The sequence below is a fragment of the Thermobia domestica genome, chromosome 8 (genome assembly GCF_964235325.1).
Source record: "Thermobia domestica chromosome 8, izTheDome1.hap1.1, whole genome shotgun sequence".
NCBI lineage: Eukaryota > Metazoa > Arthropoda > Insecta > Zygentoma > Lepismatidae > Thermobia > Thermobia domestica.
Genome location: NC_137461.1, coordinates 292514459 through 292527346, shown reverse-complemented (window position 1 = coordinate 292527346; position 12888 = coordinate 292514459). Strand labels below are relative to the sequence as shown.

Genomic DNA, 12888 nt, shown 5'->3' with positions numbered 1-12888 from the left:
GCATCCAAAACTACTTACTGCAGGACATAGACTGATAGGGACCTTTGTCTTGTTTACACTTGTAGAATCATCTTCCAAAGTTTATCTGCATAGTTCAGAAACGCTCTGTAACACACGTGATTAGCAAATACAAAAAAGGTTTAGTATGTGAATGTCCAAGGGCCTTTTGAATAACAGCATATAAAAAACGAAAGTGTATATGTGGGGCTTCTTGCTTCAGGGAGTATGATTCTATCAAGGATGTTATAAAATAGAGCATCTGCCCATATGTATCTTCATCCTATTAAATCAAGGAAGCCAATAAACAACCGAGCATCGGCACATTTGATTGGCTACTCTCATTTCCGCCATCGTCTGATTGGCTACTTCCGTTTCTACCATGATTGTTGGCTCAAAACATTGCGATTTTATTGGGCCGAGTGGGCAGGGTAGGGGTGGCGAAATTGTGATGTAAGGCTTCAAGATCTAGTTGTAAGGGCAGATCCTCTATTTTATGACGTCCTTGGATTCTATGATCTACATCCGCTAGTTAATATGGAGTCAGCAAAGAGGTTGCAACAAAGGAAGAAGAAGAAAAATATGGCGTGGGCATATATACTAGTACAGTGTGTTACACCCGAAATGTTGAAGTATGGAGGAAGCTTCTAAGATAATTATTTCGTTATGGTAAGTAATAAACAAGGTTTAATTTGTTAGCTATATAATATTATTTTTTAAATACCTTGATAAATAATTTGAATTTAAATATATGAGATACAGTACATTTATATTTTTCTTTCTGCTTGACGTATTGTTATCAAAAGACTCATTTCTTCTTGAAAGGTGATATTCTCCTGGTCGTACGTAGGAAATTAAAACATTTCGGTTTCATATAAATATTTCTATTGGTGAAAGGAGATTCGATTTTGTTTGATTTCATTTATCCATGAATATAAATGATTTGTGCTCAAGCTTTCCTCAGTGTTGCCAGATGTACTGATTTTGCAGGAGATCTCCTGATTTTTCTACGTTCTACTGATCTACTGCGAAAGAAAACGAAAAGTAAACAATCTCCTGCTTTTTCCTTACTTCGAGAAGTTAAAGAAATATATTATTATTAATATTGAATTTTCAATGTTTCCTCACATAAAAAGATGAAATTTCTCTGTTATAATACACAAAGCTCTGTAGAGCATGTAGTTATAGAGCTTTACTGTATATAATATGAATCCAAAGGATACAATTCTATGTCATCTTCTATATGCATTATGGTTAGCGCTTTTTATGACTTTTTGTAAGATTTACAAGTAAGTGTTGTTTAGATTGGGATTTGGGTTGGAAGAGTGGCTTAGATAATTTCTCCACGATCGTCAGCAAGAAATCGTCTTACTCCACGATCACGTGTGACTGTACCATATAGCTACGTTATCGCTAGGTGCATGAAAAGACATTTTCCCATCGCACTTTGCTCTTTCACTACGTTTTACTTCACACACGTGTGTATCAAATAATATTAATATAAATCGGGACTTCTCCCTTTCATTTGCTCAACGTAGTTCATCGGAAATGAATTCTGACCTGCTTGTTTTGACTACTGCGCCCGTAATAATGGCAAATTTTATTGCCCCTCCCCCGAATTTACATTCAAATGCCACCACTGTATGTGTCTACTGCTTTCTCCTGTTTTTTTATCTTCGAATCTCCTGCTTTTCCAACTGACTGGTCTGGCAACACTGGCTTTCCTTGAACAAGAATGAAGAATTTAATCTTAAACAGAGTGCTGAAATTAACTTCGTCGCTGTAGTTGGTATAAAATTAGATATTAAATGCTGTAGATATTTTTAGATTTCTTGCCTTCATTGGACCATCCATGTTAGCAGTTAAGTTCATCTGAAAAATACGAAAAATTTATTAGAACAGCACAATTTAACTCGGTGTATCTTTATTTAAAGGCTCTCATCTGTACCTCCGCCATTTCTTCACATTTTCGAAACTTCAAGTTAATAAAGAAAAAATACTAAATTGCCTCTACTTCATTATTTAGTACTTAAAAACTGTACTTAGGATAATAGTTCGTGTTATTACTGTACTTAGGATAATAGTTTGTATTATTCATAAGTTTCTCACTGTTAAGAAATGCTTCTCTGGCTCTTGTTGGAATGTAAATTGCTGTTAATTGAACTTAGATTCTTTAACTAATGCAGAGTTAATGTATTAATCTTTTATACGACAATGTTGTTTACCTGTAGCAAAAATTACTTATCAATATTCTGGTTAGTCGTAGCATCTTACTTAAATCTAATCATTCGTCAACGACGTGATAAATTTCTAAAATCTCTACATTAAATCCTTTCCCACAGTGACCCGTAAAAGTCTGTAAATGGTTCATAAAAGCGTAATAAAAGTATTTGGACCTAAAGCTTCACTAAGTGGAATCTAAAGAGAAACGCACAATTGCTCAAATCAACGAAGTTTCCTGAAACTTTAGTGTAAATCACATTAATTATAAATGTTTACCTTTGATTTCTAAAATAATCAAAAGACATCTATAAGTGTAAAGATGCAAAGCACTCTTTAATTTTTTTTTACAATATTAGTGCCTAGGATATCAACAGATACAACTCATACTATAATATTAACCCTTTAACAAATGGTAACCAATTAATGAAGAAACGCGGACCATTGAAACCTATCACAAAACAAGGTTTTTACTTGTGCCCAAATTCTTCTGATTTCGCGATGTATTTGGATGGAATTTCTTTGCTTTTGTTCTTGAATTACAGGGTTATCTGATAATAGGTGATAATTTTACTAACAAGAACGGGTCACGCAGTGGCTCCGCTGAGATCCGAACGAGACAATTGTGTTTGCATTTGATATGTTATAACTAAATGAACCTCAAAGTTATACGTGCCACCGGGCGGAATATGCTGAGTTACAACATATTTTGTAATGTGAGAACTACAAAAAAATTAACTGGCAGAATAGTTTGAACCGAGTCATTTGTTCGGAAACGGTTGGGTAAGTAGAAAACTCGGCCAACACGTATCTCATCATTTTCAACGACAAACTCTTTGGGATAAAAAGCTTTGTCCCAGGGTCCCAGACGGGGTCCAACTCAAAATTTTTAAATGACAAGGAGGAGCAAGTGGCACATCATTTGAAAGCTGTTGTGAAATGAAAGAAAATGCAGTAAGTCTCGACTTTCTACTACAGCCCTGTGCAAAATAGTGATGGGTCAAAGTGTAACAAAAAACTTAATTTATAAGTTCATGGTCACCTCTATAAATTGGTGATCAAAAAGTATTGCGATCAAACCAACGAATGACATGCAAATGCAACCATCACGAATACGTTACAATAGAGCCCCTAACCTACTAGTGCAGCAAGTCCTTTATGCATGAACTACGTATGACAAAATTAGAAAAATATCCGAAGGTATTCAACTTTTGTTTAGCAGAATGAGTAGGAAGTCAGAGTTGAGTGTTCATCGCATGTTCGTTATATTCAAGTAAATGATGTCGAGAGAACCGTGACGAACGTGCATTAAGAACAAAACATATATGTGTTGTTACCGAATGAAATAATAGTTGAAGTGAATCGAAATTCAATTGTTCTTTAGTCTTCCAATTGTTTCTAAATGCATAATAGAGGAGAACAGAGATTTAGATTTGTACTGTTATGAATGACATAGGTTTTAAGCGACCATCTTGGATTCAAGGTGGCCATAGTTTTTCAATTAAGCTTTTGTTTACATTTTGACCCGCCGCAATCTTGTTTTGAACAGGGTTGTCGTAGAAAGTCGAGACTTACTCCATCTACTTTCATTTAACAAGATCTTGCAAACGATGAGCCACTTAACCCTTCTTGCCATTTGAAACTTTTTAGTTGGACCCTACCCGGGTCTCAGTGGGGACTCTGGGACAAGACCTTTTAACTTAAATTGTTGTACTTTGAAAATAATGCCACGCTTTCTTTCCTGTTTCCACATTTGTCTTACCGTTTCCGATTTATAGGGGTAGTCATGGACTTTCCAATTAAGTTTTTGTTTACATTTTGACCCGCCGCAATCTTGTTTTGCACAGCGTTGTTGTAGAGAGTCGAGACTTGCTGCATTTTCTTTCATTTTACAACAGCTTTCAAATGATGTGCTACTTAACCCTGCTTGCCATTTGTAAATTTTGAGTTGGACCCCGTCTAGGACCCTGTGAGGACCCTGGGGCAAAGCTTTTTATCCGAAAAAGTGTACCCTTGAAAATGATGAGATACGTATTATCCGAGTTTTTCATTTACCCAACCGTTTCCGAACAAATGACTCGGTTCAAACTATTCTACCAGTGTTCTAGCTTTTATATTACAAAATATGTTGTAACTCACGACATTCCACCCAGTGGCACGTATAACTTTGAGATTCATATAGTTATAACATATCAAATGCAAACACAATTATTTCGTTCGGATTTCAGCGGAGCCACTGCGTGACCCTTCCTTGTAAGATATAAATACACATAAAATGTCTTTTTTCTCTAAGCGTTTTCCATTGCAACACTGAGAACTATCTGCCAAAGTTGGTTGGTAGGAAGAGGCTACAGTGAGTGTAAATCCATTATCAGTATGGAAAAGATATACGAGTTGAAGTGACACGGTAAATGGCATGTCTAGTCACCATTTCATTCTCGTAGGGAGTCTTCAACAAATAATACAGTGCCTAGCAGAGGATCTCATAACGGTGAAATCCCAACAAATGTCAGGGGCTCTGTCCCTTGAAAGGTCAGTAAAAATATTTTAAAATTGTCTTTGGTAAAATGAGATTTCCCATGTGTGAAATTCCCAAAATTGAAAAAAGAATAATAACAGTTCGATAGATTAAATAAGATAAAAGGATATATATATATATATATATATATATATATATATATATATATATATATATATATATATATATATATATATATATATATATATATATATGCGTGCGTGTGTGTTTATAAATTTAGTGATTTTAACATGCTTGGCTACATTGTTTTTCTACATAGTCTGAATTGGTAACCGTGGTGATTGATACTGAGGAGCCATCACAGACACTTGAACCGCTTACTGCAGAAAGCAAGCGTTCCCAGTGTTCAATCTCCATTAGTTAACTCAGCGGAATCAGGTGAAACCGATAACCCCGGCAATGACTTGTACGCCAGCACTGGCAGGCCTGCCAGAGGCCACTTTTCAGCCACTCCTAGATCTGTAAAGGTGTTACCTTGTCCCCACTGTGGAGAGTTTTATGTGAATGCGAGAGGATTAGCTATTCATATAGATAAAAAGCATTAGATCATAAACGCAGAAGAGAATTGTCTTCATACCAATAATAATAACTTTCCTGACTGTAGAGCCACAAATGTAGCATCACTAACTGCAATGATAGCACACAGGATTTAACGTTACCTAACTTGGGTAAACTTTTGACGTCATTAAGATCCTATACACACATCCTAAGACGTGTCCTTCGTGGTGCTCGAACTGAGGTTGCTAATGCACTTTCCAAGTTATTACAGCAAGTAGCTATTTCAAATGCAGAAAGAGAATGGATCAACCTGTTTATATTTCCATTTGTAGCACTAACTGCTCCCAAACAATCCGAAAATATAAAGAGCCTTACCTCATGGGTAAAACAAAGAGTTCGTGTTTGGGATAATATAGGCCTTAACCTTACACTCGCTAAAGATGAAGAAATCTATACCTAAACAGAATGTGTCAAATATGAAAATTATTGAAAATAAATTAGCCGATGGTGATATACGAAGAGCAGCCCGTTTACTAATGTCAGATGATACAGTAGCAGCCCCTGCCACTTCAGTGTTTGAGACGTAGTTGGAGAAACATCCCGCCCACCCTGGTATATTTACTTCACTGAATCTTCCAGGAGATCAACACAGAGTTCAAGGAGTTTCAGTAAACCAAGTTAAAAATGCTATACATTCTTTTCCATCTGGTAGCTCGGGAGGTCTAGATGGTCTTTGCCCTTCGATTCTCAAAGATCTTTTATCTTGCCAAATCTTGAATCGAAGGAAAAGCTATTAAAATCACTGTGTGATCTGTTCAATCTAATTATTTCTTGAAAAATACCTCTAGAAGTTCGCCCTTTGTTTTTCGAAGCCAAACTTATCGCTCTTAAAAAGAAATGGGGTGGAATCAGACCTACCGCTATAGGGAATATTTGGCGCAGAATATCAGCCAAAATTATATGCTTCAGAATACGAGAGCCTGTTAAGAACTTTTTGTCTCCCCATCAACTTGGAGTTTGTATTTCCAACGGAGTCGTTCATGCAACCAGGATATATTTTCCTCCAAACACAACGCTCCAAAGGCTGTCGTAAAGCTGAATTTTCGCAACGCTTTTAATGACTTCGCCGGGACTCCATGCTTACTGAGGTATTGAAATATTTTCCCTCAATATACCTATAAGTTCACCAGTATTACGCTCAACCCAGTAACCTATTTTTAGGCCAAGACACTATTTCGTCCCAGAGAGGAGTACAACAAGGTGTTCCCTTGGGCCCAGCACTTTTTGCCATAACAATACACTCTTTAGTACATTCAATTAATACTGAACTAAACATATGGTATTTGGATGATGGGACTATTGCTGACAAATCTGAGGCTGTCCTTTCAACGTTAACACATATAAATGAGAAAGCATCAGTCTTGGCTTACATTTGAATTTCTCAAAATCCGAAGTTGGTTTTCTTGGATTAGATGAAGTTACATCCGACCAATTATTCAGAAGATTTTGAGAAGTTGCCCCAGGAATACGTCTCCTAACCAAACAGGATGCTTGTCTTTTAGGTTCTGCTCTCACAGAGGAAGTATTTACAACTGTGCTCTCAAAAAATATCCAAATTAGAATATTTCCTGTCTCGTCTTGACTCGATTTCAGCACACGCAGCTTTTTTCATCTACGTGCTTCATTGTCAATCCCTACCCTAAAATACTTTCTACGGTGCTTTCCATCTTGGAATGAGACTCCACTGCTGAAGAAATATGATCATATCGTCAAAATGGGTTTGGAGCCAATTTTGAACTGCTCCTTGAGTGACGACTCTTGGATGCAAGCATCCTTACCTGTTGGATTGGGAGGCCTTGGTATTCGACGAATTGTTCATATGGCGATTCCTATCTTTTTGGCGTCCTACCACAGATCTCTTCGTTCAATCGAGGCTCTCCTTCCTCAAGGCTACCACCTGGACCCAGATGGGATAGTTGAAGAAAGCTCTAACAAATGGATAAATATAACAGATACGGACCTTACTTAAATCAGCAAAAGAGGTTCTCAGGCATCTTGATACACACCAAAAGTAGTACATTTCCATAAACTTCTTTTACAATCCGTTTCTGTTCCAGAGGATAAAGCTAGACTTCTTGTTGCGTCAACCTCCCATGCTGGGGCATGGTTAAATGCGTTACCTTCTCCCCAATTAGGTCTTCATATGTCTAATGAAACCTTTCGAATCGCAGTAGCCCTAAGACTAGGTCCAGCTGTTTGTGAGCCGCATCGCTGTCCTGCTTGCGGGTATCAAGTTAACCAACGCGGCCTGCATGGCCTCTCATGCATGAAGAGCATAGGCAGAAACACCAGGCATTCATATTACAATGACATCATTTTGGGAGCCATCACGACGACAGGAATTTCTTCGATTCGTGAACCATCAGGCTGTTGTCGTTCCGATGGTAAATGACCTGATGGCATGACATTAATACCATGGATAAGAGGCAAATCACTAGTATGGGATTTTACATGTTCGGACACATTTTCCCATTCAAGCCTCCCATTGACTATTGTGAATGCTAGAAATGTTGCTAGACGTAGAGAGGCAGAAAAGAAAAGAAAATACAACAATCTCCTCGATAAATTTGTATTTGCTCCAATAGCCATCGAGACCAGTGGAGCATGGGGTTCTGGAAGCCTTGATTTTATCAGAGAGGTAGGCAGACGCATATCTATCGTTTCTGGAGATGTTCGTTCAGCATCCTTCTTATTCCAACATATATCCATTGCGGTCCAACGTGGCAACGTTTCGTCAGTTCTTGGTACGCTGCCGCCTGGAAGGGAACTGGAGGAGGTGTTTCTTCTCTAGTACAACAGAAACAAGCGAACAATAGAATGATAATATATCAACGTTCAGAGAAATTTAACAGTATTTTAGGTTTAAACTTTAAATGTTGTTCTATCCACCTGCAACATAATATTTATTCAAATTGCGTTTGCTCTTTAGAAATCATGTTTAAATTTCATTTTGTTATTATTATTTTTTAATTTACAAAAATTTAATAATTTTCTATTTTGCGAGCTCGGCTTTTTTTTTTTTTTTTTTTTTTTTTTTTTTTTTTTTACAAATCATTAGCGATATATTTGTGGCTATTGCGTTAATATGTTTGTTTTACTGACAACGATGTCTGTCCAGTAAGTCCGTTTTGAAGCCTGTTGTTGTTTTATCGTTGAATCATACGCTGTGGAAGGGGCCTGTGGCTGAACCTATGGGTTGTGATCCATAATTGCTCGGCTCCAACGTGGTATGCGTTCTCACACAGAAGACTTTAGAATTTTTTTTAATACATTAAGCAACAAATTTAACTTGAAATACAGTGCACGTACAATAATACTATGATGCGCATAAAATTAAAATAGTTCACTGATCTTAATGCTCAACCCACCAAAGCTTTGGGAATAGTGGGTGAGCACGATTTAGCAAAACACTTCTTTCAAGATCGGGAACATTTGCCCGAAAGACTTGATTTTTCTTTGCGAATCCTTGTGAAGCGAAGCTTTTGGGAGGAAAAATGTCTGGATTTTGTTGTCCTCTTCGGTAACAAAACAAAAGTTAATCTTGACGGTGATACGGTCCTCAAGAATGCGGCGAGGAGGTGATTTCCTTTCTTTTTCGCCATATAAGGTGCTCTGGGCGACTCGAGCGAAGCCAAACGCACACACACATTGACAAACATCCATGTATTTGCTTGCGAGAGAGTTTTTTTTTATATGAAGTTTGCTTATTAAGTTTGAAGTTAACACTGCAATAACTGTTTATCTTTTTCTGATTAAAACAATTAATGAGCTTCAAGAATCAGCGATACGGCTCAATAACAATGGGTATCGCGACGCGTTCAATCCGTTTACCGCAGAAAGGAAACTTGTCCCGGACGAGATCTCTATCGGTGGTAAACGAGACTTTGTAGCTTTCCCGTTAGAGGTCACTTCTTCATGCCCGATGATGGGGATTTCGGGATAATACGGAGGAAGCTGAGGAAGGAGGAAGGATACTACACAGTGGATGACGTTGTTGAGCTCATAAAAACTTTCCTCACCATCCCCAACAAATTTCCTATTGTTCAAATGAAAGCGACTGATTGCATTGACTACAGTTCCTGGTGGCCTGAAGTTTACAAAAAAGCGTGTCTGAGCGACGACTCTTATGGCAGAAATGTTCCTAAACACCTAAAAGGACTTTCAGCATTTCAAAATACCATGAGATGTACTTCTTATCTTTAACTCTACATATTAGTCAGTGTAACATGAATATTGGTGGTTTGATAGTGCATACTTTTAGGCTGAGAAACTCTTCTAAACACTTTGACTTACTTGCCTGCCAGACAAACGTACAGCTCTGTCCTGCTCATAAGCAACATGGAAATGGATGACAAAACACAACATTGGTCTACTTACCTCAAGAAAGAAGCTATGTTGAAGTTCAATAGCATCTTGGTCCATTACAACGGAAACACGTTCTGATGACAAAGATGACTGATTAAATTGCAGTTCAACAACTTATATATTATTCTGAAATGTTTAACAGCTTTGTTCCAACAAGGAATGTTTATTTAATTTTATTGTCGTTTTCTTGAATTAATTCAATCTATGCGTACACTACAGAAATTAAACATGTCTGAAAACTAAAGTGTCTCCTCCATCCCCTTACGTCCTACACAAATTTTGCATGTGTGTTTTAATAACGTATACTTCTATCATTAAAGAAATGTTATGGTGGAAATACCGTAAAGATAATTTTCTTCAGTTTTTTAGCCTCTCCTGCAACATTACGGAATGTGCACATGTTTGCTTTCTGCAGTAAGCGGTTCACTTTTCCTGAGGGCCAATGAAATATATTTGCGGCTTTGGACTCCAGAACCACATAGGTTTACTCTTCTGGGATAATTACCGTTGATTGTAGTTAGCAGAATTATTTAATGATGTAAAGAAGGATGTAAAGATTTATGTAATGATATAAAGATAACTTTCATTTAACTTAATTCCGTTCTGATTTAGACACGATATGGCAGTCTAAGCTCACATTTCAAAACTCCGCATTACTTTCACAAAGATTTGATGTTGTCTCGTCTTGTCTGAAAAACGTATCACGAAAGTGTTGTCTCATGTCGAAAAATGTTAAGTTTTATATTGGAAGAACTGTTTTGTATAACGTCACGAAATTTCTGTCTTGACGCGTTTCATGGATATTCTACCCACCAGTGAAGGTAGAATATTTATGATAAATTTAATAATAATAAGGATGAAATTCGTATGCATCAATAGACTGGAATTTACTATAGTTATTCAGCAACTGATAAACTTAAATGAAACTTAATAGTACAGGGTGTGTCCCAAAAGTTATGAAATATATTTTGTAAATGAAAATGATTTATTAACAAGATCTGTACAACAGTTAATATTCTTCTAATTACTGTCCACGAGCATTTAGGTCTACACATTTTTTCCACCGACTCATCCATGCCGGTACGCCCCCTCGAAGGCCTTAACGGGAATCTCCTTTAAAGCAGTTGTCACGGCGCTTAGACAGTCTTAATGCTGTCAAAATGGCGTCCTTTCCGTTGTCCAAATAATCCTGTTCAATTTCCACACGTTCCTTTAATTCACTGGCCATCAACACTTTATTGATCATTTGCTTATTTGTCAACAATTTTTGGATCAGCTTAGCAACACCTTTGGTATGTTCAATTCTTCCGTAATGATGCGATGCACAACGGTTTTCGGAATGTTCAGATCGTTAGTTAACTACCGAACACTTATTATATGTCAGCATTTAACGACTCGTGCATACGATTCACATTTTCATCAGTGGGCTTATTGATGGCCGACCCTTCGTCCACCCCTTCTGACTCGCCTTAAACTTCTTCATGCACCTTGTAACTTATACGTACGAAAAAGTAGACTCTCAGTAGGTTTGTTTAAGCAGTTTATATGTTTGTGGCTGCAGTGTTCTTGTCCAGTTTGGTCAGGACTTGATCATGCAACGTTATTCGAAAGTATGTGCCATGACAAGTCTCAAAACAGGGGTGCACTAAATCAGCAATCCTAACGCCACTGATGCTCGGAACTGACTGATCTAGGGTGCGCTGCAAAACTGAAGGTGACGAATACCTAACTCAATACTCTCAAACGTGCTGCGATCTGCCGGTGCGCGGCAAAAAATGTTTAATCACTTTAGAAATACACCTTGTATTTTGTATTATTCATTCTACAAATTTAAAAAAAATAGTGTTTGAATGTAGAAGGGAGTAAAGCTAACTTTCTGTCGTTTTGAACACAGTATGTATTTCATCTTTGTGATCGTTGCGTGAAGCTTAGAACTTAAAATTCATGTCAATATATCGTAACTAACCCTTATAATGTAAAAGGTAGGGTTAACGTTTTCATGTACTTCAGCGTACCGTATGATATATATATACAAGGTGTTTCAGATAAAACTTCCAGTGCTTATAAATCCGAAACGGCTGAGAATAGAAAGATGAAACAAAAACTGAGATAGGAAAATGTCATAGGGCACATCACATGGTGTTGTTGTGGTGACCCCCAGGGCCCTCCTTCAAGAGGGCCCAGGGGCCAACTTCAAATTTTCAAATAGGAACATGTATTGAATCATACCTCATTCAGTAGTACTTAAAAAACGAAACAACTTTTGTAAGAAACAATTTTCGATTTGGGCCACCGTTTTTAAATGGCCGCAAAAAGTGGGTCCTATATAAGATAAAACGTCCAGTGCTTATAAATCCGAAATGGCTGAGAATAAAAAGATAAAACAAAAACTGAGATAGGAAAATATCATACGGCGCGTCACATGGTGTTGTCGTGGTGACCTACAAGGCCCTCCTTCAAGGGAACCCAGGGGCCAACTTCAAATTTTCAAATGGGAACATGTATTGGATCATACCTCATTCAATAGTCCTTAAAATACGAAACAAATTTTGAAGGAAACAATTTTCGATTTGGGTCACCGTTTTCAAAATGGCCACAAAAAGTCCTGTATCAGTTTGAAATTGGCACCTGGGCCCCCTTCACGGAGTTTCCTGAGGGTCACCACAACAACACCACTTGATATGCTTTACCATTGTTTCTATCTCAGTTTTTGGTTCATCTCTCTATTCTCAACCGTTTCTGATTTAGGCCTATAAGCACTGGACGTTTTATCTGATACAGGACCCACTTTTTGCGGCCATTTTGAAAACGGTGGCCCAAATCGAAAATTGTTTCTTACAAAAGTTGTTTCGTTTTTCAAGTACTATTGAATGAGGTATGATTCAATACATGTTCCCATTTGAAAATTTGAAGTTGGCCCTGGGCCCCCTTGAAGGAGGGCCCTGGGGGTCACCACAACAACACCATGTGATGTGCCCTATGACATTTTCCTATCTCAGTTTTTGTTTCATCTTTTTGTTCTCAGCCGTTTCGGATTTATAAGCACTGGACGTTTTATCTGAAACACCCTGTATATATATATATATCGGGTGTCTCACCAGAAAAGTGCCATATTTTGAGGAATGATAGTATTGGCCATGACAATCAATCGATCGAGACATCGATATGAAAAGCTCGTTCGAGATATGATCGATTTTATTTTGTACACA

General features: G+C 37.5%; 1 protein-coding gene across 1 annotated transcript in view; it reads right to left on the bottom strand.

Moving 5' to 3' along the window:
- Positions 1-703: 703 nt before the first annotated feature.
- LOC145692040 (uncharacterized) overlaps positions 704-12888 on the bottom strand; it is a 28127-nt gene continuing 15942 nt past the window's right edge. The window contains exon 4 of the mRNA XM_081767333.1: positions 704-1869. The gene's annotated coding sequence lies outside the window, so the exon portion shown is untranslated. The remainder of the gene's footprint in view (positions 1870-12888) is intronic.